Below are 6,427 nucleotides of genomic sequence, written 5' to 3'. Positions count from 1 at the left end.
CTTTATCATTATAGGGTGGTTGTGTACACACACTGCCAACACACATTTCAGTTCAAACAACTTGTGAAAGTGCATGTAGCATCCTATGACCCCTTTAAAATAGTGGCTATGTTTATGAGTGATTAAAGAGACTCATTCAGCTCAGATGTTATAAACACAAACATACATGAATAATCTTCTCAAATCTTCATTTCTTGCAGACTGGTTAATAATGTGAATATTATCTCTCTCCGCTCTTTCAGCGAACTTCATCTGGCAACCACCTGGCCGAACCTGACGGAGGGAATCGTGGTGGATAACGATGTTTATTCGTAAGTGTTCCTTCAGAAGCTCACAGAACACACACACTCTCTCTCTCTCTCTCTCTCTCTCTCACACACACACACACTCTCTCACACACACACACACACACACACACACACACCGCTTTTGTGAAAGAGACATTTTGTGCTCCTCGGATGATGAAAATAGAACGGCGCTCTAATGGGTTTTTTATAGGACTGAGTAATTCATGAATATGCATGAAGCACGAGATGCATGTTTCGTCAGCTCCTGAGGAACCTGTCACCCTTCATGATTCTTCACAGCTCCGGAGAGGAGAGGAGAGGAGAGGAGGCATTATTTTACGCCTTTTAGTGTAGTGCTGCTGGCGAGCCGTAGCGTCACATTAACACTCGCTGCTGTTTTCTGGCGTGTGAGCTTGTGCTGATCGTCAGCTCTCACTTCTGAAGGAGAGCGACAGCTTTCTGAAGCAGATGAACAGAAGTGTTCTCGAGCAGACAGCGAACGGCTCTCACTCACACTCTTCATTTAGCTTTTGCTCACACTGCAAAAAAAAACAAACACTTAAAGCCTTTATATTTATTGCGTTATAATCATATGAGTGCATTACCCTAGTAAAAAAGTAAAACTAAGTATATTTCAAACCTATTAACATATTTAGTGACATATCAATTAAAGTGCATTAAGCACAAAATTAGTTGTTCCAATTTAGCAGACTGTATTTGAAATGTATATATTTTATGCTAAGTATACTACAAATACATTTACATATTTATGTACTTAATAAAAATACCCTGCAATTGTAAATTTAGTGTACTAAACTGGTATACTTCAAGTCTGCTTAATCGGAACAACTAATTTTGTGCTTAATGCACTTTAATCGTGCAGAAGTCCAACTAAAGATATACTGAAGTATATTTTATTGTGCTAAAGTGGAACTATTGCAAGTACACTATTATGCCTCTATGATGCATTACACATAAAGGGTTTGAGTGAAGTTTTACCATGATTTTTGCCTTGTTTTCCGTCACAGATGCCAAAATGACTTTTGAGCAAAAAGGTCTTGTTTTTTGCGAAACTGATCAAAATGAAGTGAGTCAGAATCAGAAAAACTTGATTCAAAGCGATTCTTTTTAAAACCTCGTCGTCAGATATTACTAACTCGCTGCATTTTGATGCATTTAAAACAAGACTTGATATCTGAAGTCTTCTCCAGTAAATGCATCTTGATTTAAGGATGTCTAGATATTTTTACTGGAAAACAAGACAAGAACAGCAGGTTTTGCGGTGTTTATGACAGACAGACAGGTTTAACACTGCAGATGTTAGTTTGACTCCAGCTCTGCGTCTGTTTTTCAGCGATCTGGATCCTCTTCAGGCTCCTCACTGGTCCGTTCGAGTGCGGAAAGCAGACAATCCGCAGTGCTTGCTGGGTAAGAGGAGACGCTGACACAAACACAGCACATGAGCACTGAGAGCTGCATGAGTGTGATGATGTCTCGCTCCTCAGGTGAGTTCCTCACGGAGTTCTTCAAGCTCTGCTGCCGCACGGAGACCAGCGAGGAGATTCTGGGGAGGAACGCAGTCGAGGACGAAGGGAAAGGTCTGGTTTTAGACAGCAATTAACACAGATATCTAAAATGAACTGGACTAGAATCAAACTTCAAGCACGCTCTGCATCGTCACGTTTCTTTCTATAGCACTTTGTAAAGCACAGATTGCTTCAAAGCAGCTTCATAGTGATAAACAGGAACTTCAAAGTGTTAATGTTGCAAAATGTATAAATTTTAACAACTTTTAACAACAGAAGATTCAGATCGATTCAGTTCAATGTTGATTCAGTTCAATAACGGTGTCGTCCTTCAGGATCCGATCTTTCCATTCATATCTCATTTATTCCTCCTGAAATAATAATCAGAGTTGATATGAACACATATGATTGATTTTGAGGAGCACGAACACCAGACATCAGATCTGAGCACATTGATTGCTGAAGCTTTTATCACTCGGTATTATCACGAAATTGAAAGTTACAAAAAGTGTTGTAATAATGTAACGTGTTTCAAGAGTTTTCTTTTTTTAACAAAAAGAGCTGAAAATACAGTAAAGCAATACACAGAAATGTATAAAGTGAACAAATGTTTCAAGCCGATTAAAGTGCAAAAGAATTATTATTTAGCCTTAGTTAACGCATTAACACTAATGAGCAATATTTGTTACAGAAGTTATTTTTTTTTGTTAATGTTCATGTTAGCTCAGGTGCATTAAATAATAGTTAAAACTTTTGATTTCAATAACGTGTTATTAAATGTTGAAATTAACAACGATTAATAAAGGCTTAGAAGATATTTTTGTAAAATGCATTCATGCATTCAAGTGCCCAGTATAACAATATCATGCATGCTCATTATTGTGATATATCGTATTACTGAACACCGTCTAATTGTGTGCATTCTTTGATTCACTGATCTGAAAAATTAGTTGATTTTCTTCTTACAGCTGAAATGACTCTGCATGACTGATTCTGTTATGTTCCTGTGTATCTGCGTGAAGCTGCTCTGAATCGGTCTGTACTGTATAAAGCTGATGGTTGGTGTGGTTTCTGTAGAGAACAGTGACATCAGTCAAGCGCTGTCCAAGCTGACGGAGCCCGCAGCCGTCCCCATACACAAGCTGTCTGTCTCCAGCATGATGCACAGCGCGAGGAAACGCATCCGGAGAAACAGACGCGCCGAGGAGTCGCCGCTACACAACCACGTGCTCAACTCCATCCTGCTGGTGAGAGCATGCTGGGGATTTACACAGGCCTCACTGTGAGGATGAGGATGATGAAGGGCCATGCATCAGAGCAGACTAGTGTTGAGAGTAACACCTTATCGAGTAATATGTGATTACATATGTGACCCTGGAGCACAAAACCAGTCATAAGGGTCAATTTTTTTAAATGAGATGTATGCATCAACTGAAAGCTGAATAAATAATCTTTCCATTGATGTATGGTTTGTTAGGACAGGACAATATTTGGCTGAGATACAACTATTTGAAAATCTGGAATCTGAGGGTGCAAAAAAATCTAAATATTGAGAAAATCATCTTTAAAGTTGTCCAAATGAAGTTCTTAGCAATGCATATTACTAATCAAACATTAAGTTTTGATATATTTACGGTAGGAGATTTACAAAATATCTTCATGGAACATGATCTTTACTTAATATCCTAATGATTTTTGGCATAAAAGAAAAATGTGTAATTTTGACCCATACAATGTATTGTTGGCTATTGCTACAAATATACCCCAGCGACTTAAGACTGCTTTTGTGCTGCAGGGACACACATATTTCAAGTAAATAGTAAAGTAACACATTATTTTTAAATTTACAAGAAAATACCCAAGTTATTTTTTCAAATACGTAACGCAGGTTACTTTGTTTTTCCGTTTATTGACTGATAAATCAGGAGTGAGTGCAGAGACAGACATCTCCTTCATTTCACTGTTGGTCTGAAAGGGCCTTTACAGTTTCCAAAAATATAACTTTTGGGTTTTTTGTAATTAAAAATAAATAAGCAAGCCCAGCTCAGGTGACAAAAATGAACACAAAAGTAACGTAATGCATTACTTTACATAAAGAGTAACTAAGTAATGCAGTTAGTACTGTTTTTATGGAGTAACACAATATTGCAATGCATTACTTTTCAAAGCAGCTTTCTCCCATACTGGTAATAATACAGTAAAACGGTGTATCTTGTGTTGTGTGTTTTACTGTGGGCTCGTGTAGGTGAATACGTATATATACTTATACTATATATATATATATATATATATATATATGCTTTACTGCATCCAGTTTAGACATATCACAGTCAAAGTCACCTTCACTTCTATAGCACTTTATACAGTTGAGATTGTTACAAAGCAGCTTCACAGTATTAAACAGGAAAATAACAGAATCAATGATGCAGATTTCTGGTTTGGTATGGACAGAAATATGAGGTTTGTGTAAACAGACATCTCTGTTTTTAAAGTGCAGGTCATGTAAAATCATCAGGTTTGGAGGGTTGGATGTCTCTGCCCTTTTCCATCAGCATCATAAACCTCTGTTCTGCCGTGTTTGTGTTTGTCCATAAGTATCTGTTCCCGGACGCAGCTCTGGATAAAGCAGACTGGAGCGAGGTCAGATCCACGCAGGAACCGGACCACGTGAGTCTCCGTCAGTCACTGGATCAGATGCAGAGGATTGAACACGTCTCTGTGCTGCTGATGTGACGGTGTTCTCCTGTCAGCAGCACCTCTATAATCAGCTGAAGTCTGCTCCGAGCGACAGTCTGACGTACCGTCTGGCCCTGTGTGTCTGTATGGTGAACTTCCATCACGGAGGAGTGCGCGCTGTGGCTCACCTGTGGCAGGAGTTTGTGCTGGAGATGCGCTACCGCTGGGAGAACAACTGCCTGATCTACGGGTGAGAGACGTGTTCACATCAACACATCACAGCAGACCAGAACCTGCTGTTATTACACACACACTTCAGCTTCTGCTGCTTTACATGCTGGAGGTCGCTGGATTCTGATTGGCTGTCAGTGCTTTATTAAGGCTGGGATTGAGACGAACTTCACGATTCGATTCACGTTTGATCTTGATTCAGTTTGATTCGATATCGATTCATTTGGATCTATAGGCAATCAGGTACAAAAATCTAACTAATAAAACAATAAACTGGTACATTACTATAAAAAAGTGATCTGTAAGGCAGTTTTATAATAAAACATTATTATATAATAAAAATGTAGTTAAATAATTAAATTCATGTCAGATTAATTCGAGCGTACATAAAATATTGAAGAACAGGTTCAGTATAAATATAACGAATATGTAATATATAGTGCATATGAAGAGTTTATTTGCAAAAACAGATAACTCAGTTTTTTTACATTTTCAAAAATCATGTTTTTATTGTGTTAGTTAGCTGTATTTTTTAGTTATTTTTTAACCTAATCAAAATAACCCGACTGCAGTTTGATTGAGATTAATTATAATGCACAATGAAAAAACATGATTTTTGAAAACTGTTAAAAACGGAGTTATCAGTTTTTGCAAATGAACTCTTCATATATTGATCAAAATGCTCCTCTCTAGAGTTATTTTTTAGCTGACTATATCGAGTTTATAGTCATTAAATGCCTTTCCTAAGGTAGATGTGACATTATTGGTGCGTTTGAATCACTGATTGATCTATTAGATGAATCATGATCATCTCAGTTCTGATGTTCGTTCATGTTTATTTGCTGCTATAACTAGTAGTAAAGCGAAAGAGCCGATCGCTTCCCTACAGCATCTGTCAGCACACAATAAAGAGCCACAAAACCACATTTAGTGATCAAACTGATGGAATTTCAAGGCTGAGACTGTGTTTCATATCAAAAGTAACAAAACACAAAGATTATTGCAATTTATTTGATGGCAGAAGCTACAAATTATGTTTGATGAATTTTTGAACTGAACTGAAAACAGCATAGATTGATTCTTGGGATTTAAGAATAGATATCGGTTCATCAACCAAATTTATATTTTCAACCCAGCCCTAGTTTTTATCATTCATCATCTGGAAAAATTGTTTTGAAAAAGATTCCAGCGATATCATTTGTCTGTGTCGTTATTGTTATAGTCACGCTGTGGACTTCTTTTAGAGTTAGAGTGATTATTCAACCCTCTACATTGAGAGTAAATCACTCGCAAATGCGACTAAATAATGTCTAACATTAGCCATTGGCTAATAAATTCTTAGATTTTACACACCAGTATGTGTGTGAGAGGCGTTCAACACAGATTTTCACTCTGATTGGGTGGAATCATGTGTGTGTGTGTGTGTGTGTGTGTACTTAACCATATTTTGGGGACAAATTTGTACCCAAGTGAGCAAAACCTGACAAAATCGGCAAAAACCTCAATTTGTGGATGTCCTCATTTGTAAAACTGTTATAGAAAATAAAGTAAACAAAGTTTTTTTTTTATTTTTGAAATTGTAAAAATGCAGAAAGTTTTCTGTGAGGAGTAGGGTTAGGGGTGGGTTTAGGTTAGAAAGTGTATAACTATCTGTATATAAAAACAATAGAAGTCTATGTAATGTCCCCATTTAGATAGCTAAGTAAA

The 6,427-nt window shown here is 37.3% G+C and overlaps 1 pseudogene; it reads left to right on the top strand.

The window, feature by feature from the left end:
* The window catches only part of LOC107685455 (rab3 GTPase-activating protein catalytic subunit-like), a 55,816-nt pseudogene that overhangs the window by 14,660 nt on the left and 34,729 nt on the right, over nt 1-6,427 (top strand).

Source organism: Sinocyclocheilus anshuiensis, unplaced genomic scaffold (assembly GCF_001515605.1).
Source record: "Sinocyclocheilus anshuiensis isolate Anshui unplaced genomic scaffold, SAMN03320099.WGS_v1.1 scaffold661, whole genome shotgun sequence".
Lineage (NCBI taxonomy): Eukaryota > Metazoa > Chordata > Actinopteri > Cypriniformes > Cyprinidae > Sinocyclocheilus > Sinocyclocheilus anshuiensis.
This window is presented reverse-complemented; position numbering and strand designations above follow the sequence as displayed.